Raw genomic sequence first — 22,499 nt, 5'->3', positions numbered from 1 at the left:
CTCGGGTCGGTGGCCCGATGTGCTCGAGTCAGGAGCTCCCAGCCAGGGAATTTGGATTCGAGGGCAGGTGTGCTTGGCTTCAGTCTCAGGCTTTGTCTGATGTCACACCTGCCCAAGACTGGCATTACAGCCTTCACAGCACTTAGGAACATGGCCTGTCCCTGCGTCCCCAGGGATGTAAAGGAAAGGATGTGGATGGAATCCCACCATGTGTCACATGTATCCTGGGATTTCTAGTGTCTCTTCAGGTCCCTTGGGTCAGACAGAGGTGCCTGGCCCCCTCTGCATTGTCAGGCTTTCTGTCCTTGAAGTCTGACGTTATAATGAATTCTAAGAGTCAGCCTTTTTGCCCCTAAGATGAATTTATTTCTCAGATCCATGTCCCAGTTGCCTTGAAACAAACCAGCCCTTGTGAGGCAGGAAGCAGGGGGCCTCTGTGAGGGAGTCTTACCTGGAAGAGAGCGCCCCTCTGACCTTAGACCTCTCTCCAGAGCTTCAGAGCAGAGACAAGAGCCCAGAAAGGAGCAGATGCTAGATTTGCAAGATCAGAAGCAGGTCTTGATCCTCCTGCCCAGAATGAACCAGACTTGATGATGCCACCTTCAGGAGCCACCACACTGTGTGACAGTGGGGCATTTGGGCCGTCCCTGGGAAGTACAGGTGAGCTGGGGTGGCCCAGGGGCAGGCTGCTCAGGAAAGGCTGCTTTGTTGGAGAGCCGTGAGGGCAAGGTCTGGGGGTAAGGGACAACCAGGCAGAGGGAGGAAGTTCTGTCTCCGGTCCCCTTAAATGGCCCCCGCTATTTACAGATGCGCTGCTGTCACACATGTCCACCACCACATGTGACATTAGTGACGTTATCCTGATGTCACAGGATCCAAGAATGATGATCTGTGAAGAGTTTTCCAAGGTCACCTACTTGTAACTCTTTTGAAAGATTTAAAGACATTGGGCCTGAAAATTTCAGTGACTTGTCCAGGGAAACGCAGTTTGTGACAGTTCACTCTCTCACAGGTAAGTTACCAAAAGCATCTATCGAAAGGGCCTTTTGAGAAATACTTCCCAGCTGAAATGAACAATTACAAATTCCTGCCTTAAATCCTCCCATCTCTTTTACTAGGCTTTCCGTGGATTGTGTATACCAGGGGTTGAATAATATTACTGAGAAAAATAGATACATGATGCATACTGAGCATTTTTCTGCTAAGTTAACTTTAATGAAGGAATAGTGTCTTGTCGTTTGGCGTACTTTAATTCAACTGATCGGTTGTTTTTATTTCTTTCTGTTATCCAGAAGGACGCATGCGTTATTGTTAAATCAATCGAGTAAAGTTTATGTTCACTCAGTAAAAAACTGCAGATTTCAGCTCCATGGTCATTTCAGAATCACACAAAGACAGGTGTTGCTGCCTGTCCATGATCCTTCTTGTGCCTTTTCAAGGCCCAGAGGGCCCTGTGCCTATGGGGAGGATGATCCCCAACTGGGGTGCTGAGATTTGAGGAGGTGAATCTAAGAGCTGTAAGACAGCTAAATCTCAGGACCCCTGTCTTCTTTCTGTCCCCTCAGCTGAACCACAGTCCTCTGTACTCGCCCAGGAGCCACAGAGAGTGAACATCCCTCAGGTGAGCTCTTTATTCATTCCCCACTTTATATTGTAATGGATTTATAAGGTTTAGCAGGATCCATGCATTAAAGGAAAAGGAGAAGTTGAAATAGTAGAAATCAAGTCAGTCTTGAGGAAAAATATAGCGTGTTTTACTATTAATTGTGATGTTGGCTGTTAGCTTTGAGTGGGTAACCTTGTCAGGGTAAGTAGTTTCCCACTAAGCTACCTGTTTCAATCTCTTTACTTGTGATTGGGCTATTCAGATTCTCTGTTTCTTCTTGATTCAGTTTTGGGAAGTTGTATGAGTCTTAGAATTTATCTGTTTCTTCTGGATTGTCCAGTTTGTTGCTATATAGTTTTTCATAGTATTCTCTTATAATCCTTTATATTTCTGTGGTATCTGTTGTAATTTCTCCTCTTTCATTTCTAATTTTATTTATTTGAGCCTTCTCTCTTTTTTTCTTAGAGAGTCAGGCTAAGGGTTTGTCAATTTTGCATATCTTCTCAAAGAACCAGCGCTTTGTTTCACTGATCTTTTCTACTGTTCTTTTTTCTTTTTTGGTTTCAATTTCATTTATTTCTGCTCTGATTTTTATTATTTCCCTCCTTCGGCTGACTTTGGGCTTTGTTGGTTCTCCATTTTCTAACTGTATTTTAAGATTGCTTATTTTAGATCTTTCTTGTTTTTTTAAGCTGGGCCTGTATTGCTATGAATTTCCCTCATAGGACAACTTTTTCTGCATCCCATATGAGTTGGTATGGTGTATTTTCATTTTCATTTGTCTCCAGATATTTTTTGATTTCTCTTTTAATTTCTTCAGTGATCCATTGGTTGTTCAGTAGCATGTTGTTTAGTGTCCACATATTTGTCACTTTCCCAGCTTTTTTCCTGTAGCTGATTTCTAGTCTCATAGCATTTTGGTCAGAAAAGATGCTTGATGTGATTTCAATCTTCTTAAATTTATTGAGGCCTATCTTGTTTCGAAACATATGGTCTGTCCTTAGAATGCTCCATGTGCACTTGAGAAGAATGTGTATTCTGCTATTTTTGGACAGAATGTTCCATATATATCTATTATATAGTCCATCTCGTCTAGTTTTCCATTTAATTCCACTATTTCCTTGTTAACTTTCTGTCTGGATGATCTATCCATCGATGTAAGTAGACTGTTGGGGCCCCCTGCTATTATTATGTTGTTGTTAATATCTCTTTTTAGGTCTGTTAATAGTTGCTTTATGTACTTTGGTACTCCTTTGTTGGGTACACGTATATTTATAAGTGTTATGTCTTCTTGTTGGAGTGTCCCTTTTACCATTATATACTGCCCCTCTTTGTCTCTCATTGCCTTTTTTATCTTGAGGTCTACTGTGTCTGATATAAGTATTGCAATAACTGATTCTTTTGTTTGCCATTAGCTTAGAGTATCATCTTCCGTCCCTTCACTCTGAGCCTGTGTTTGTCTTTAGAGCTAAGAGTGTTTCCTGGAGGCAGCATATTGATGAGTCTTGTTTTTCAATCCATCCCACCACTCTGTCTTTTGATTGGATAATTCAATCCATTTACATTTAGAGTGATTATTTATATATAAGGGCTTAACGCTGCCATTTTATCACTTGTTTTGCAGCTCTGTATTTCCCTTGTTTCTTGTCTTGTGTATTTTGGACTGCCAGTTCAGTTTGGTAGTTCTCTATGATGGTTTTCTCAGTTTTCTCTTTTTTGTGTGTGAGGAAGACTGGCCCTGAGCTAACACCTGTAAGCAATCTTCCTCTTTTTTAGCTTGAGGAAGATTGTTGCTGAGCTAACATCTGTGGCAATCTTCCTCTGTTTTTTGTATGTGGGATGCCAGCACAGCAGGGCTTGATGAGAGATGCATAGGTCTGTGCCTGGGACCTGAAGCTGCAAACCCTGGGTGGCTGAAGCAGAGCATGTGAACTTAACCATTATGCCACTGGGACAGCCCCTCAGTTTTCTTTTTTTCTGTATCATTTGTGTCTCTGTTCTGATTATTTGTTTAGTGGTTACCATCAGGTTTGTATAAAAAATCTCGTAGATGAGATATACCATTTTCTGATAGCCTCTTATTTCCTTGGTCTAAGCCAGTTCCATCCCTTTCCTCTTCCTCTGATTTGTTGGTCATAACACATTCTGTTTTGTGTTGTGATTTTGTGGTTAAAATCACAAGATTATAGTTATTTTTGATGTTTTCCTTCCCTTTATCTTTCATGTCATAATTAAGTTTTTGCTAACCTCTTCTGGTAGAGAGCTGCAATTTTCTGACTTTGGCTGCCTATTTATCTCCTTGCTCAAGGCTTTGTGAACTCTTTTTGTTCTTTTTCAGGTATGAAGGTCTTCTTGAGCATTTCCTGTTTGGGGTGTCTTGTGGTGATGAACTACCTCAGCTTTTGTTTATGTGGGAAAGTTTGTATTTCTCCACCATATCTGTAGGATATTTTTCCCTGGATAGAGTATTCTCAGCTGAAGGTTTTTGTCTTTCAGAATTTTGAATATCTCATTCTACCTTCTCGTAGCCTGTAAAGATTCTGCTGAGAAATCTCCTGAAAGTTTGATATGGTCTTTGTAAGTTATTTTCTTCTGCCTTGCTGCCTTTAAAAATATTTCTTCTTTGTCACTGACTTTTGCCAGTTTTACTACTCTATGCCTTGGAGTAGGTCTTTTTACATTGATGTAATCAGAAGTTCTGTTAGCGTCTTTTACTTGTAATTCCAGCTCCTTTTCCAGGTTTGAACAGACTTTCTGCTCCTTTCTCCCTCCCTTCTCCCTCTATAATACCCGTAGTTTTTATGTTGCATTTCCTAATTGAATCAGATATTTCTCAGAGAATTTCTTCGGTTCTTTTTAGTCTTAATTCTCTCTCCTCCTCCATCTGAAGCCTTTCTATATTTCGGTCCTCCAGATTGCTAATTCCGTCTTCCATAACGTCAGCTCTGTAATTCAGGGTATCCAGATTTTTCTTTATCTCATTGTGTTTTTCATCTCCAACATTTCTGATTGGTTTCTCTTTGTAGGGTCAATCTCTTTTGTGAAGTATTCCCTCTGTTTATTAATTTTATTCCTGATTTAATTGAACTATCTGAATTTTCTTGTAACTCGTTGAGTTTTTTAATGTTAGCTATTTTGAATTCTCTGTCGTTTACATTGTAAACTTGTGTGCCTTCAGGATTGATTTCTAGGTGCTTTTCATTTTCCTTCTGGTCTGGACTATTAATATATTTCTTCATACTATTTGATGGGGTTGGTTTGTGCCTTCACATAGATAGTATCTGGTTGCAGATTCCGCCTGCCACCACTGGAGGAGGTTCAGGAGCTGTGTATTCTGAGCCTGCTGTGATCCCTGGTGTCTGTGCTTGTCCTTTGGAATCTATGCTGACAGGACCCATCTGCGATTGCCTGCTTGTAGCTGCTGCTTTGCTAATGTACGCACGGGCACTCTAGACGGGGTCCCTTGCCCTGGCTGAGCTTGTGAGCCCAGCAGGGGGAGGGGCACTTCTTTTGCATGTGCCATCCCGTGGGTGTTCTCTGTTTGCCCTCGCTGTCTGTCCTCCTGGCGTGCTGGCTTCATGAAGACAACCCCACAATAGCTTAGCCTCCTCTGTGGAGCTTTCCTATGGGATGTGAGGGAACTTGGAGAGCGAAGGCATTCCTACAGAGTCTCCCCCCAGGCCCCTCTTTTCTCAGAGCTGTGCATGGTCCTGTGCCCTAGGTCATTGCTGGGGAGGGAGAGCAGATCCCCTTACTTCCTCCTCCTTCCTCCTGGGGGGTCCAGCACCTCCACCTTCAGGCATTTGGCTGCATGGGTCTCTCAGATGTCTTTTGTGTTGTGTGCCTGTCCTCTGTTGGTTTATGAATGTCCTTTTCATTCTTTCTTAGGGAGGAGAGTCTAAGGGAAGAGCTCACTCCGCCGTGATGCTGATGTCATGCCTGGTCATTCTATTTTTAAGTTTTTGAGGAATCTCTGTACTATTTTCCACAGTGGCTGCACCAATTTACATTCCCACCAGCAGTGTATGAGGGCTCCCTTTTCTCCACATCCTCTCCAACACTTCTGTTTTCTTTGTAAAGATTGGCACCTGAGCTAACATCTGTTGTCTATCTTTTTTTCCTTCTTGTTCTCCCAAAACCCTCCCAGTACATAGTTGTATATTCTAGTTGTATATCCTGGCTGTGCTGTGTGGGATGCCACCTCAGCATGGCTTGATGAGTGGTGCCGTGTCCAGGCCCAGGATCCAAACCGGCAAGACCCTGGGCTGCTGAAGTGAGTAGCGCACACGAACTTAACCACTCAGCCATGGCACTGGCCCCTCTCCAACACTTCTTATTTCTTGTCTTTTTAGTAATAGCCATTCTGATGGGCATGAGGTGATATCTCATTGTGGTTTTGATTTGTATTTATCTAATAATTAGTGATGTTGAACATCTTTTCATGTGCCTGTTGGCCATCTGTATATCTTTGGGAAAATGTCTGTTCAAATCCTCTGCCCGTTTCTTGACTAAGTTTGTTCTTTTGTTGTTGAGTTCTTTATATATTTTGGATAGCAACCCCTTATTGGATAAATGATTCGCAGATATCTTCTTCCAATTGCTAGGTTGTCTTTTCATTGTATTGATGTTTCCTTAGCCATACAGACGCTTTTTAGTTTGATGTAGTCCCATTAGCTTATTTTTTCTTTTGTTTCCCTTTCCTGAGGAGACATATTCAAAAAGACACTGCTAAGAATGATAGCAAAGAGCTTACTGCCTATGTTTTCTTCTTTGGAGTTTTACGGTTTCAGGTATTACATTCAAGTCTTTAATCCATTTTGAGTTAATTTTTGTGCATGGTGTAAGATAATGGTCTACTTTCATTCTTTTGTGTGCGGCTGTCCGTTTTCCCAACAGTGTTTATTGAAGAGACTTTCCCTTCTCCATTGTATGTTCTTAGCTCCTTTGTTGAAAATTGGCTGTTCCTAAATGTATGGGTTTATTTCTTGGCTATCAATTCTGTTCCATTGATCTGTGTCTGCTTTTCTGCCAGTATCGTGCTGTTTTGATTAATACAGCTTTGTAGTATACTTTGAAATTAGGGAATGTGATGCCTCCACCTTTGTTCTTTTTTCTCTGGAGTGCTGTGGCTCTTTGGGGACTTTTGTTGTTTCCAGTAAATTTTAGAATTCTTCTTTCTATTTCTGTGAAAAATGTCATTGGGGTTTTGATAGGGATTACATTGAATCTGCAGATTGCTTTAAGTAATATGGACTTTTTCACTATGTTGATTCTTCTAATCCATGAGCACAGAATATCCTTCTATTTCTTTATGTCTTCTTTAATTTCTTTCAACAATGTCTTATAGTCTTCAGTGTATAGGTCTTTCACCTCATTGGTTAAATTTATTCCTACCCACTTAATTCTTTTTGTGATTGTAAATAGGATTGTATTCTTGATTTTTTATTTCTGCTCGTTTGTTTTTAGTTTTTTGATGGATTCTTTAGCGTTTTCTATATGTAAAATCTCATCATCCACAAGTAGTGACAGTTTTACTTCTTCCTTTCCAGTTTGAATATGTTTTATTTATTTTTCTTACTTGATTGCTCTGGCTAGGACTAAGAAGGGTGAGCGTGGGCATCCTTGTCTTGTTCCTGCTCTTAGAGGGATAGCTATCAGTTTACACCATTGAGTATAATGTTAGCTGTTGGTTTGTCATATATGGCCTTTATTATGTTGAGGTACTTTCCTTCTATAATTATTTTATTGAGAGTTATTATCATAAATATGTGGTGAATCTTGTCAAATTCTTTCTCTGCGTCTGTTGAGATGATCATGTGATTTTTATTCTTCATTTTGTTAATGTAGTTTATAACATTGATAAAGAATACTGTTGTAATCCTTTGTATTTCTGTTATATTGCTTGTGATTTCTTCTCTGATTTTATTTATTTGAGGCTTCTCTCTTTTTGTCTTATTCTACCTAAAGGTTTGTCAATTTTGTTTATATTTTCAAAGAACTAGCTCTTAGTTTCGCTGATCTTTTCTATTTTCTTTTTACTCTCCATGTCATTTATTTCAGCTCTGATTTCTAGTAGTTCCTTTGTTCTCCTGACTTTGGGCTCTTCATTTTTCTTCTTTTCTGATTCTTTTGGATGTATTGTTAGATTGTTTCTTTGAGATTTTTCCTGTCTCACAAGGTAGGCCTGTGTTGCTAGGAACTTCCCTCTTAGTACTGCTTTTGCTGTATCCAATAGATTTTGGTACACTGTATTTTCCTTTTCATTTGCCTCCAGATATTTTTCCATTTCTCCTTTAATTTTGTTGTTGTTCCAATAGTTAATGAATAGCACGTTGTTTAGGCTCCACATATTTGTGACTTTTCCAGCTTTCTCCTTGTGGTTGATTTCTAGTTTCATACCATTGTGGTTGGAAAAGGTGCTTGATATCTTTTCAGTCTTCTTAAGTTTATTGGGAGTTGTTTTGTTTCCCAACAAACAGTGGATCTTTGAGAATGTTTCATGTGTACTTGAGAGAAAATGTATATCCTGCTGCTTTTGGATTGAATATTATATAGGTATCTGTTCAATTCATCTGGTCTAGTGTTTCATTGAAGATCAACGTTTCTTTGTTGATTTTTCTCTCTAGAAGACCTATCCATTGATGTAAGTGGGGTATTAAAGTTCCCTACTCTTATGGTGTTGCTGTCAGTTTCTCCCTTTAGATCTGTTAATAGTTGTTTTATAGACTTTGGTGCTTCTACGTTAGGTGCATATATATTAATAAATGTTATGTCTTCTTGATGGATTATCCCCTTTATCATTATATAATGCCCATCTTTGTCTCTTGTCTTTTTTGGCTTGCAGTCTATTTCGTCTGATAGAATTATGGCTACACTCACTTTCTTTTGGTTGTCATTTGGTCGGAGTATCATCTTCCACCCCTTCACTCTGAGCCTATGTTTTTCTTTAGAGCTGAGATGGGTCTCCTGGAGGCAGCACATTTTTGGGTCTTTTTCTTAACCTGTCCAGCCTCTCTGTCTTTTCATTGGTGCATTCAATCCATTTACATTTAGGATGATTATGGATATATAGGGACTTACTGTTGCCATTTTATCTTTTGTTTTATGGTTGCTCTATATTTCCTTTGTTTCTTTTTCCTTGTGTTTCTCACTACAATTTCAGCTTGACGGTTTTTGGTGATGTGTTTTTCAGTTTCCTCTTTTTTTATGTTTCGTGACTCTGCCTTAATTTTTGTTTTGTGGTTACCATGAGGTTTGTATAAAAGGTCTCACAGATGAGATAGTTCTTTTTCTGCTGATAGCATTTTTGCTTCATTTGACTAGGCAAGTTCTGTCCTTTTCTTCTTCCCTTGCTATTTTTGTTGTCAAAATTCTTTCTTTCTGTATTGTGAATTTGTTACCAAATTGGAATGGTTAATGTTATTTTTAATGCTTTCTTTCCCTTTAACCTTTGCATCATAATTGTTTACTAACATGTTCTGATACAGAGTTGCAGTTTTCTGATTTTATCTATTTATCAACTTGTTTAAAGCTTTGTATCCTTTGCCTTTTCATTTCAGACAGGAGAGCTCTTTTTGACATTTCTTATAAGGCAGGTCTAGTGGCGATGGACTCCCTCAGTTTTTGTTTCTTCCTCACACTTTATTTGTCAGCTGCAGCAGTGGACCCCCAGCTGTCGCAGCACCCAAGGACACAGAGCTGATTATTACAGTGTTGATTAATACAGTCCCTAACTAGCTCTCAAATACTTGTACTTTTCTGCATCCTTTCTGAAACCACCCTAGTCGAAGTAAGCAACTAAGTAACTGGATGACTTTAATGACCTCATGTCTCTGATCCTCAATTTCTTGGTTTGTGAAATGAGGCAGTTAGAAGGAACACCAAGTTTCTTCCTTCTCTATATTCTGTGATTATCAGAATCTACAACTATGGAGAGACTCAGGGAAAAATCAATTCCAATGTTTTGGGAAACCATCTCACTTTCTCCATTTAAATTAACTCTTGGGGTGACTGAGATTGTGCCTCATATCCTCTCATAGCACTGCTCGTAAGGACAGTCTCAGAATCTTCAAGACAACTTAAAAGAAGGCCCTTTCTCTTAAATAGGAATCTGCCTTATGCCATGTTTTGAGCTGTAGAAAATATTTTAGAATGAGATTCTAGTGTTGGTAACAAATTTATCTACATTGCTAATTCATCTGAAAGCTCCTATTCTTGAAAATGTCCCATGTGGGGGTAAAGAAGTTCCATGTAAAGGTTTAGTCCATTTTTGTTGACAATCTCTTGAGTGGATGTTAAAAACCTGGATAACAGGATAATGTTCATGGAGATTGGGGGGAGGGACAGTGATGAATGAGTTTGGTTGACTTTCAGCAGTAGTAAGGTCAAAATGAAAGCATTATAAAAGAAGAGTAGAGATTTAGGTCAGGGCTTTCTATGAAAAACAAGTAAAAACCATAAGCAGATGGAAAAAGTTTAAGTGACACAGTATGGCAGATTCCACTGATGAGTTTAATAGGCAGCCATTTTAGTGGCACAGAGAGTAGACTGATTCAAGGGACAAGAACCAAAAAGCAAGGGGTCCCATCCTGCCCTGAGGATTCTTTTGTTCTGAAGTGTGTGAGCCCAGCTGAGTGAAGACCTGGGGAGGATGTCGTAGATCCTCTAAAAGGGGCATCCATCAGCTGCAGGAAGATGTGCCATCTCTCCCCAAAGCTCATTAGCAGATTGGAAGTGGCATGCTGCATTACTCTGATTAGCATTAATTTTATAATTCTAGGCATAGAACTTTCCTCCACATGAGTCAGCCTTCACACAAAAACACAGACGCACGTGGTGTGGATAAAACACAAGTAACCTTACTGCCGCTTCCCATCTTCCAAGGACCCAGTGGGAAGGAAAACGTGGTTCCCTAGCAAAGAGGGGAGTTAAGGGCTGGAGTTTTCCAGCTCTCCAAGCTGGGTGCAGGTCCCACAAATCGGGGAGAAGTGCAATGCCATCTTTCTGGCAGACCAAGACTTTGGGAAAACTGGGTCCTTCTGATCTGGTTAGGGAAGACGCAGTACTTCCAACAGCCACTGCAGCAAGTCAACAGCAGCATTACAAGTGAGATGAGGAACGTTACCTCAGAGCCTCCCAGGGAGAGAGCATTTAGGCCCCTACCGTTTATTGGGATAACTGGTTCCTGGCCCTTTGGAAAATACCCAGTCATCCCAGGGCTAGACTTCTCAGGAAAAGTAACTTGCCAATCCCTTTAAAATTTGCAGCTAAAACCTATCTACGCTTTTATTTGTTACATATATTGTTGGGGCTTCATTTCAAACTGCTATATTACAAAACTGTGTTTCAGATAACTTTAAATCCATGGCAGTGACTTTCAAATTCTTTTGATGGCAACTCACAAAATAAATCTATAAATTATTTTTTATCGTAAATCAGTATATACGCACACACACCAAAGGAATATAAAAATTTTATGAAACTGTTCTTACCTTTTTACGTGTAATACACTCTAATATTATCTATTCCATTTTGTTTCATTGTTTTTTAAGTGCTTGTCACACTCTCTAGAATTATTTCATAATCCACTAGTTGGTCAGGACCTGCAGTTTGAAAAGCACTATTTTAAAATTATTGCTTCCAGGTACCCTAGCCGGTAGTCTGGTATCCAGATTTTTAAAAGGCTTATTAAAATGCATCATCAAAAAGCAATATTTGCTAAAGGACCCTCAGTCTCTATAAAGAGCACTCTCTTGGGGATTCCAACCACAAGTTACCAGATAAATAACCAGCTTTCCTTTGCAGAACTGAGATGTGAGCTCAACACCAAGTAAAAATGACATAAAATCAGAACAAAGTTGGAAAAGGAGGACCACCTCCAAATGCAATATGTGGTCCTTCTGGGAAACATGACGCAGCCTAGAGTGAGGTGAGGGGGACAAAACAGAAAAAGAACATTAATGGAGAAAAAATCAAGCTTGTAACTTCTGTCTCCAGGCTTCACAAGGTGCACTTGTACTTCCAACCCTAAGAGACAGAGTGATGTTCAGCATGACTCCATAATCCTGTGGCCTTGAGAACCTCAGCAGACATCAGTTAAGTCATTTAAGGATAACTGCAAATTAAATTAGTTCATCCTAACTCTATATGACTCCACTCATAGTTGGAAGTTAGTATATTGATAAGGAGATCTGATCGGTGGTTACCAGGGAAAAGGGGGCGTGGGGGGAGGGCACAGAGGGGGAAGTGGTGTACCCACAACGTGACTAACAAAAATGTACAACTGAAATCTCACAAGGTTGTAATCTATCATAACATTAATAAAAAAAAAATTAGTTCATCCTAATTACGCAAAAATGATAAATTCAAATAAGCAAGGTAATTCAATTCTGAATTAAAAATTTTTTCAATCACTTGACATCTCAAATCAAAGCAAATGGGTAATGTTACCAATTATATCAATTCGACTCTATATTTCAATACATAAACATATGATGAACAATTAAAATTCTTATGTGATATGCATTTAACTTGTTAACATTTATGCTACAGTAGGGAACCACACTCGAGAAACAGGGTCATGTCCTTGAAAACCAAAGAAGGTTATCACAAAAGAGTCTTTGTAAGAATCCAGCAACAGGATGAGTCCCCAAAATCTATTAAATAAACTATCCCACAGGAAAAGTGAGGCAGATCACACTAGTAAAGGCAACACTATGGAAGCTTATGCAATAGTTATCAAGGGAAACATTTGATACATAATAAAAATATTTAGTTTTAGGAAGCAGTATGATAGGCTCTGATATGGTTGCACTTATGAGTACAGGACTTTCATAGGAAGGAAAGAAATGGAAATTCACTGAATGTTTGTGTTTTGTCATGCATCACTAAATACCTTCGATTACATTATAGCATTGGAAACTAGGAAGCAGAAATGTGAAATAACTTGTTGTAGGCCACACAGTAATAAATGACAGAACTAGGACTTAAACTCCATCTTCTAATTACACATCCATTATTCTTGTCACATCAATACCACTTTATCCTGAACTAGTACTCAAAATATGATAGTGCTTAAAATATTTGCTTAAGCATTTCTTAGGATTTCTGATCAAGGTCAATTCAAATTCCAATTTCAAGGCTAATGAATAAGAAAGTGACCTTTAAAAGGAAAAAAATACGTAAAAAATATACATGCATTCCGGGTGGCATCATGAATCTTCAAACTTTCGATATTCTTTGTGTCTCGTGTAAGGATGAAAAAAGTTATCTATTGCTGTATAACAAACCACAACAAAGTAGAGTAGCTTGAAACAGTAACTTATTCTTGTCTCTTATTGTTCTGTGGATTGGCTGGGATTCGCTGGGCAGTTCTTGCTTGGGGTCTCCTAGGAAGTACAGTCAGATGTCAGCTTGGGCTGAAATCCTCTTTGCCTCTATTGTGCTGGATGTCAAGATGGTTCATTTCTGTGTTTGCTGAGGATGCTGGCTGTTATCTTATTCGGGGCTGCCAACTGGAGGGCCTGCATGTGGCCTCTTCATGTGACTTGGGCATCTCTCAAAGTGGTGGCTGGGTTCCAAAAGAAAGCATCCCAAGAGGATATATTCCAAAAGACCAGGCTTCTTACAGCCTAGCCTCAGAAGTCCCAGAAAGTCACCTCCACAGCATCCTATTGGTTGAGCCAGTCACTGAGGCCTAGGGGGAGGGATGTAGACTCCATCTTTTGATATGAGAAGCAGCAGGCAATAAGGGAGGGAGGGAGACTGCCCATCTCACCTTAGTCTTTAGCCTCCCATCTGGCATCTCTACTTTACCCAACTGAGTTAGAAGGGGAAATAGATGATACAACTACAATAACACAAATTATTGTGTGGTGTTTTCTCTATCTCTTTGGCACTCTCTCTTTCTCTGGAAACACAGCACTTCTTGAATGAATGGATAAATGAGTCTCTCCCTTTTCCTCTCTACTCCTTTTTTGCCTCCTCACCTTTCTTTTCTTCTTTTTAACTGCAGATGAAAGGTTAAAAAAAATGTGTTAAGCAGCAACATACTCTAATTAGTAAATCTTATAGTTAGTTTCTACTCAGATCTCCCATTTCATGCCTACCTGCCCGATTCAGTCATCGTCCTATCAGGGAAGGTGATAAGAATGCAAGCAAAGGAGAGAAGAGAGGGAAAAATGGGAAAGCAAAAGTAGATTATCGAGGGAAGAAGGAAAATATAAATGGGAAGGGAAATAAATCAGGAGCACTGAACACCGTTAAGCCCAAATGGCTGAAAAGACAAAGGGAAAGAAGCAAATTTTTCCCTTATGATGCTGCATCCATCCTTCCTTCCTTTCCAATCCATGGCCGCCATCGCCAGCCTAGTCTAACCTTATTTCTTAATGCCTGAATTTTTGCTATATCATCTTACCTAATCTCCCTGCCTAGTTTTTACCCCTTAGAAATCATCAAAAATGGGGCCAGCCCGGTGGTGTAGTGGTTAAGTTTGTGTGCTCCTCTTTGGCGGCCTGGGGTTTGTAGGTTCCCATTCTGGCACAGACCTATACACTGCTGATCAGGCCATGCTGTGGCAGGCGAGCCACGGATGAAATGGAGGAAGATGGGCACGGATGTTAGCTCAGGGCCAATCTTCCTCCAAGAAAAGAGAAAGAAACAAAATAAAATAGATCATCAAAAACACTCCTTTCCTCCTGGTGCTCTCAATTACAAAAAAAGAAAAGAGAACACTAAATGACTTCTGAAGGATTAAGTCCAATATAAACATTTTAAGAATTTTCATAATCTGACCTAACTTTCCTTGCCACTCTTGTTTCTCAAGTCTCCCATATGTGAAACTCTTTACTCAGCCAGAGCACTCTACTCAGTGTATCCAAATACACAGAAAAATGAGACTAGATCTCACTATTACATCATGAAAAATACAAAACCTGAATCAAGGAAAATAACAGACAACAAAAATATTACATTACAGAAAGCAGTGTGGTGACATTATAAGCTTCTAATTATAGCGCTTATGGTCCAGCTCACTTCTCATGAATACAGCCTTCTCCTTTTGTCTTCTGTCCTTTGCTCTAAGGATCCTATCACCAGGAGCATTCCCCGCCGCTCTCTGCCTTCCTAAATCCTGTCTCATCAGGACCCACAACATTAACTGACTAATTTGGAAGACGTGTGATTAACAGAATCATTCTGGACCTGAAGTCCCTTGTTAACACTACAGCATCAGATTTGATTCTCGATGGACACCAAGTCACTCAAATTCCATCTCAGTTTTTACTCGGTAGATTTGTTCAGTATACAGTTGATTAAAAGACCATTCACCCCAGTTTGGTAGATAATTCAACCAGCCTCCAATCCAAAGTTTGTACAACTTTGATTTGTAGTAATTACAAACGGTAATTACAGAAACAGTTAAAACATTCATTGCTAATATTGTAACTCTTTGGGAACCTGATATAAATGCAGTTTTAAAAAAACAGGATACTTGAAGATAGTAACGTACACCGTGATTAACAAGATTTTGTGGTGAGAGTAGTTTATTGTCAGGTATAATTAAAGCTGTAGATGCTATTCTGAAAGTACAGACTTTAGGGGGCAAGGGAAGAGAGTTTTTGAAGCAAAGTACAAATTAGGAATAATTACAGTGATGGTTATGGAATGTCAACATCCATTTCATCATGATGAGCTCAGTCTCCTTCAAAATTCACTTGAGTCCGGGAAAGCATTAGTGTAAGACAAAAGGCAGCTTTGGGAAAAATACCTTTGAAGTATTAAGGAGTAGAGTGATTGGCAGTCAGCAAACATAAAAATGGACGAAAGAGTAAATGTCTTGATCACCTACGGAAAGTGTACACTTGAAGTATCTTATTAAAAAACCAGTTTTCTTTTTCATGTCCAATGTTGAATGCACCTGCAATTGTTGTTTTTTCATCTATTTTGATCCCCAAACTGGATATAACTAAATGTTTTATGGGAGTCTATAAAGGTGATGAAATTATAAAGAAAAGTAAGTGAAAGATTATCAGACAGGAGAGTGGAGGCTTCTGGGGTGATATCAACATTGTATGATTTGACATGAGTGGTGGGTCTGTGGGTGCTCACTTCATTCTCCTTGTTTATGGTTTATGCGTGTTGCTGTTTACAAAGCAGTTATGTAGAAAATCCGCTGACACTACTACCTTCGACAGTTCATTAGCCCAAGGGTGTCTGTTATGCTTTAACCAGGGCTTTGCTCATGTTCCCTTTTGCCCACATGAAGCCAGTTGTGCATTAAGAGATGACACAAACATCTCTTGAAACAAGAGATTTCTTCTTGTTTTCTAGAAGAAGTAGCGAAGCTGGTCTAGCGCTTGGTGATGTTTCCAAACAGTCCTTTTGTGAATGGCCGTGAGAAGATGTCCTTCTTCAGCCAAGGATGAAGTCTTATACTTTGTATTATTTAAAGTACCTGATGCCATGCTACACAACTAGTGAGTGTGCATCCATCCATCTGACAGATATTTATTGACTCACCTACCAGCTGACTGCCTGGGAAGCCAGAGCAGTTTGCCAACTAAGATGGTTAATTGGGATTTGATAAGTGCTATAAAGACACCAGAGATTCAGCAGTTTCTCCCAGCTATGGAACTTATTTTGGCTAATGGATATCACTCCCACTCCCATTTCAATCTTACAAAGGGATGCTAGAAGAGGATTGAGCAGTCAGAAGGTGGAAACTTAATAAAAATTGAAAGTCAGAGACGGGAGGGAATGAAAGCAGCAGAGGAAGAAGGAGGCAGAGACTGGACGGCCAGCAAGGCCTCAGTGCCCTGCACAGTTTAAGCTGAGCCAGGTATTCTTCCTGTTTCCTTGCTTGATCTTTGCTTGATCCTCCCTCTTGCCGACGCCCTCACCTGGAGGAGTCAAGCCCAGCACAGATGCCACTGAGACAGGTCAAAGCCAGGGAAAGGTCCTGGGATCAAAACTTGGCTAAGTATGATCCAAACTTCCAAGCAGTCAGAAGTAGAAAGAGCCAGAAGATAAACCTAACCCATTTTTGAAGGGGTGCCAAAGGTGAAAAGCAGGAAAACCAAAATTACTCATCAAGTCTAAAGGGGGAGCACAGAGCCAGAAGCTGAGAGGAGAAGAGGAGTCAAGCGAGTCAGTGCCAGGTAAAAACAGAAATAGAGAGTTGAAAAAAAAAAAAAAAAGACAAAGCAAAGCGAAATGAAGGGTCCAAGACAATAATTGGGAGCATTCCTTGGGGTTTGATAATGGATTTTATGGGTTAGCTTAAGTTAAAAGCAAAAGATGTGAGCGGATACCTTCCTTCCTTCTGACATTATCTCCCACCTTATCAACAGTCCATTGTTACCAAGGCATTAACAACACTTACCAAACAAAGTCTAGAAGCCCTTTGGGCAGTCTTGCTAAGAACCATCTTAGTCTAGACTGATTTGGCCTTGAGGATGACCACATCTCCTCAGGACAGTTCTCCCTGGAGTCCTCCATTGGCTATTTTGGGAAATGACGCACTTGGACAAATGGTCTACCTAAATGAATGGTTCAGGTCTGAGCAGCATGAGACACTGGCAGATAGGAATGCCTCCCTTAGCAGCAGGAAATTCAGCACTTACCACGTCCCATGCGGCATGCTCTCCCAGAATACTTTTAATATGATATCCCAGTGTATTTAACATTTTAAAATTACTCCATTTGGTTAAAATCAATTAGATTTTTTTGAGGATCTTGGTCTTTCTCCAGCCCAGTTTAAACCATAATTTCCTGAAGACTAGGATTATCTCGCCATGTTCTTTTTCACGTCCCCGTCGTTTCTAGTCAAGCCTCAAAACGTGAAGTCTGCACTGTGGGTTCATAGCACCTCAGAGATCATCTCGATTCTCCCCATCCCACGGTGGGAAATTGACCTCAGTGAACGTGGAGTAGAGTGTTTAGTATCAGCCTTAAAATAAGTGTTTTCTTTTTTATTGTCTTTTCTTCCTGTCTGCTTTTCAGAGTAGAAGCAACAGTAATTTAAACTTTTCTACTATGTGACCTACACTCCACAGGTACCTTATAATAGCTGAGCCAGGGCTTAACAAAGGAATTGGGTGTGTGTGGTATTTGTGTGAGCATGTGCTTGTGTGTGTGTGTGTGTGTGTCACAATCTGATTGCCGATGTGGGATGGGAGATGGGAAAGAATGTTTAGGCACTTGTGTATTTATATCAAAGAGATGGTAGGACCCACAAAAAAGAATTCATTTTTTGTGATGTTAATGTTATATTTTGGGGGGAGGTTTTGGGGGAGGAAGATTTGCTTCTAAGGGGTGGACTCATATCTCTGTGTGGGGAGGCTCAGTTATAACGACAACTGAAGTCTCTCCTGGCGTTGGCATATTTCATTCTCGTAGGGAGAAATGCAATGCTCATCCCTCCTCCCTCACACCCCCCACCACTTCCTTGGTGCCCTTCCAAGGTAGGGCCCTTGGTGCTGGCTGCTCATTCCTCCCCCAGGGGTGGCTTTCCAAGGCCAAGAGGGCCAGAGAGGGCTGCTGCCAGAGATGCTTCTGTTCTGGCTCCTTCTCACTCCCCTTCCTGTCTGCTGGGCCTTTTGGTGGCAGCACCTAGTCCTGACGGGGTTAGAGTACCACCCTGGAGCGGATGGTGTGTGCACCAGCAAGCATCCAGTCAATTCATGAGTTATCCTCTGCGTGAGCTGGGCTGTGATGTGCCGTTATCTTCCTGCTCCCATTGTACACTTCACACACCAGCTTTCTCTCCAGACAGTTGTTTGATCACTAACTACTTCGAATATCATGACCATAGGCTCATTTATTTTTTTCTGTTTTAAAGGATGGTGCTGGTGTGCACAGGGAGCAGCCACGTCAATTTACACATTTGCCAAGGTATCCGATTGTGAGCTGCCTATCAAGGTGCTGACTTTAATAAAAGCTTATTACCATGAGCATTATTTAGCATTTATGTGGCTCCTCACAATTGTTTACCCATTATTTCTCAGCGCTCCCCTGTCCAGGTGATCAGTGTTAGCAACCCGCATTGTAGAGGCAATAAATCCGGGGTCCTGGAGAGGTTTTAGTAATATCCCTAAAAGGACACAAAGTGAATAACCACAGAACAGTGACTTTCCTGGAACCCCTTGAAACTGGCCTGGACCCCTCTCCCTCTAGCATACTTGGCGAGTTCACTCATTCCATCATCTGGTTTGCAGACCTGCACAGGGTGGGCTCTTCTCACAGATTGCAGCTCCGATACCCTGAGGCCTTCCCTGGCAACCTTATCTACAACAGCATCCCTTCCCCAAGGCTCTATCACATTCCTGTGTTTATGGACTCCACAGAGCTTAGTGCCACCTGAAGTTATCTCGTTTATGTGAAGTTGTGTGTCTTTGTGTTTGTTGTCTGTCTGCACCATTCAGGAAGGTCATCACTATGAAAATAGCAGTCTTGCCTGGGTTGTTCATGCTGTGTCCATCCTCTTTGTTGAAAGCACCTGTCATTACAGTAGGCACTCAGTAATGCTTGTTGAGAGAATGACAAAGACAGACCCTGTAAATACTGTTACTCACACGTCATTTTCTTTGCCTTTTTATCTCTTTCTGGATTTTCTGGCCATAGTCACACATACAGTCAGTTATTCTCAATTACGCTGGAGCTAATGATCCAGGCTGTGGATGGCCCAGGTCCTTGGCTTCCTTCCCTCTCTGGCTTCCTCTCCTCTGGAGATTCCTCCAGATCTTTCGGTCTTTTCTGGCCTTAGTTGAGAGGGGTCGAGAGGAGAGTAGGGCAATGAAAGTCCTATTAGACAATTTTGCAAGTTCTAATAGCTTTTGACAGGTACAAAGTTGAAATTATTGATCTGAAGATTTATTTTTTACCTTATTTGTGGATTTAAAAAAATGCATCTGTTTTATATATGCAGTACAGTGAAAAGTGCTTTGAAGAAGTTAAAAACACTGGATAAATGTAAGAGAGAATTATGTATGTATGTAGTCCCATTAACCTTGGTAATTGAGACTTGGTTGTAGATTTAAAATATAATTAGTTTTGATAGAACAGTAGCTCACACTTTTCTAATGGGTAGAGCCAGACGAGGCTTAGAAAACGTACCTTTGGTAGATTTTATTTTTGAGCCATCAAATCAAGACAAAGCTTACAATTCCTTCAGAGGCTAAAAGGGTGGCAGTAGTCGTGATTTCTCATCAACAAGTAAGAATAGGCAAATGGTCTTAAACGATTGAGTTTTCTTGCTTCAAATTTCAGGACAATGAGAATACAGTTTCCTCCGAAAAAATCTTAGGCTGATCTTGGAAGAAAGACCCCCTGGATCATCTAAAAATAAAGTTTTCTATTTAAAGGTTGGTTTTAATGTTCATTATAGCCCTATGTGCTACCAGAAAATGGTTTGCCTTTTTGTTTTAAACATAAGGAATCAATGTAACGCCTTATACCTGATAACCTGTGCTGTTGTATTTGGTCCTCCCTACAACTCTGTCCATAGATATTATTGTTGCCACTTTATAGATGAAAAAACGGAAGCAAAACCATTAAGTGCCTTCCCCAAGGTCTTAAAAGAAGTCACCAAGAAGGTGGTGTGGCTCAAGTCTCCTGACTCCAGTTTACTATTTCCCACAATAATGTTGGAAAACCACATTGGAACGGGAAGACTCATTCCAAGTACTGCTGTCACACCAGCAAGCTTCAAAGGTCAGGCAGATATTTTACTTTACGGTTAAATTGGCCACGTTTGCTCAGTGTGTGCTATATCCCAGGCCCTGTGCTTTGCCCTGGGAGGATTCTGGGAAAGTAAAAGACGGATTAGACTTTTCTGGCTCTTACAAGCTGGTGGGAATGGGAGACACATACATACAAACGTGGAAGGGCAAGGGGGACAGTGCACTAAGAGAGATACACAGCTCTGTGGGAGCAGGGGAGGAGCAGTCTCTGAACACGTTCCAGGAAAGGAGTCACCTTCCATGCCAAGATGAACTTTGCATGAATAAAGATTTAAGTGAGGAAAGATTGAGAAGAGTGAAGAGGGGAATGGGGTGTCGACCAAATTTCATCCACCTGCAATTTTACTTACTCAAATTTTATCTACCACGGCAAGAAGTTAGTGTCTAATATTTTAAAATTACTTTTAAATACAAGTATTTGCGTATTAGTTATATAAATAGAGGTAAACACCAGAACAACTGTGATAGAAACGGCTCAAGTGGTTTCCATGGGGAATGGAACTGGGGGGATAGGAAGGATTGGGGTTGTGAGGTGGGGGAGGGCCTGCCGTGGTTCTTTATAAAGCCTTCAGTACTATTTGGTTTTAAAGGCACAGGTATGGATTCCTTAGATAAATATTAATTTTTAAGTGAGCCTTAAAGAATGAGTAAGGTTTCTCCAAGGAGAGGGAGGAGGTGGGTATTTATAGCAGAGGACCCAACATTAACAGAGAGAGGCGGCAGGAGAGCAGAGGGAAGAGCAGGTGACCCATTAGGATGACTGTGGAACACACCTCCCTGCGTGGGGACACCTGAGCTGGTGCTTGATTGCAGAGGCCTTGGATAGAAGGGCGCGCACAGAGACACACACACACACACACACACACACACACACTCTCATGTGGTTGTCGGCAGGAAAGCAATAAAGGGTATTGGGCAAAGGGGTGATATGCTCAGAACTGAGCTTTACGTACAGCAGTGGTTCTCACCTTGGAGATTACCTTGCTTGTTAAAATTGCTGGGCCCCACATCAAAGTTTCTTCTTGAGTAGGTCCAGAGTGAGGCCCGAGAATCTGCATTTCTAATAAGTTCCCAGGCAATGCTAATGCTGCTGGTCTGGGAACCACAATTTGAGAAGCAATAATAGAGTAATCTGGCAACAAGGAGAAGTCGAGACTAGAGTAGTGGGAGAATGAAGGTCAAGGGACTGTTCCACTAGGACAGAGCAGAAGCAAGGGGGCCCTGATGGTTAGTGACGGTGAGAAAGTCCAGAACAGCAATCAAGAAAACAGACTGACGGCTTCAAAGGATAGAGGACCATTGGGCCATGTTCTGGGTCACACCAAATCACAAATCACTGTTAAATCTCCAGTGCTTGGGCCAAGTATGCCAAGAAGCACCTGAAATTCATTTTTAAAGCAGCAATCCTGTCTAGAAATTAAGCTGTGAGTTTTGCCTTACTTTCCCTTTCTTCCCCATCTCTAACCTCATTCTAGTGCAATTTAGGTTACAAAAGCATCTTCCAGGGAGAGCATTCATATCTGCACGTGGTCAGAAAGTGTATCTGTCTGTATATATAAAATCGTATTAAAGCTGGTTTCCTTATTATTTCATTTTAGAACATCCCTGTAGCTAAATGGTGTTCAAAGTAAACATGGAGAACAGAAAGCATCCATCTCTACCTAGTGGGGCAAAAAATGACTGAATTCCCATACCATATAAATACCCCATGAAAAGACAGAGGAATCCTTGATCCACCCAACATTCACTGAGTATCTGCCTTGTGGCAAGCACTGCGGATGTGCTTGGATACAAAGATAAATAAAACGTGGGCTCCACTCCCAGCAGTTCAACATCTAGCCGTCTTTGTCCCATGCTCTTAAATCTTGCTAAGGCTTGGGTTTTGTTTGTAATAGAAATTCTAAAGCAGGGACAGAAGAAGTTATCTTTTCTAAATTGCCCACCTCTGTTGTCTAATTATTCCACTGAGGAAAACACTTGGTCCTGGATTACTTCGCTGAGCTCAGATATGTTTTGCTGACACACAGAGTCTGGGCAGCATCCAGCCCCCCGTTTACTCCCTGGTCTTTAAGTCTAGTAAGTATTTTATCATTTACACCTTTCGATGTCCAAAGAGAGTGCCGCTCGGGGTTTAACACATGTAATTTCCTTTACTA

General features: G+C 40.7%; 1 pseudogene; it reads left to right on the top strand.

The window, feature by feature from the left end:
* LOC138922978 (heparan sulfate glucosamine 3-O-sulfotransferase 4-like) overlaps window positions 1–22,499 on the top strand; it is a 92,441-nt pseudogene that overhangs the window by 13,961 nt on the left and 55,981 nt on the right.

The sequence above is a fragment of the Equus caballus genome, unplaced genomic scaffold (genome assembly GCF_041296265.1).
Source record: "Equus caballus isolate H_3958 breed thoroughbred unplaced genomic scaffold, TB-T2T haplotype2-0000437, whole genome shotgun sequence".
NCBI lineage: Eukaryota > Metazoa > Chordata > Mammalia > Perissodactyla > Equidae > Equus > Equus caballus.
Note: the sequence above shows the minus strand (reverse complement) of the source record. Positions and strands in the feature narration are given on the sequence as shown.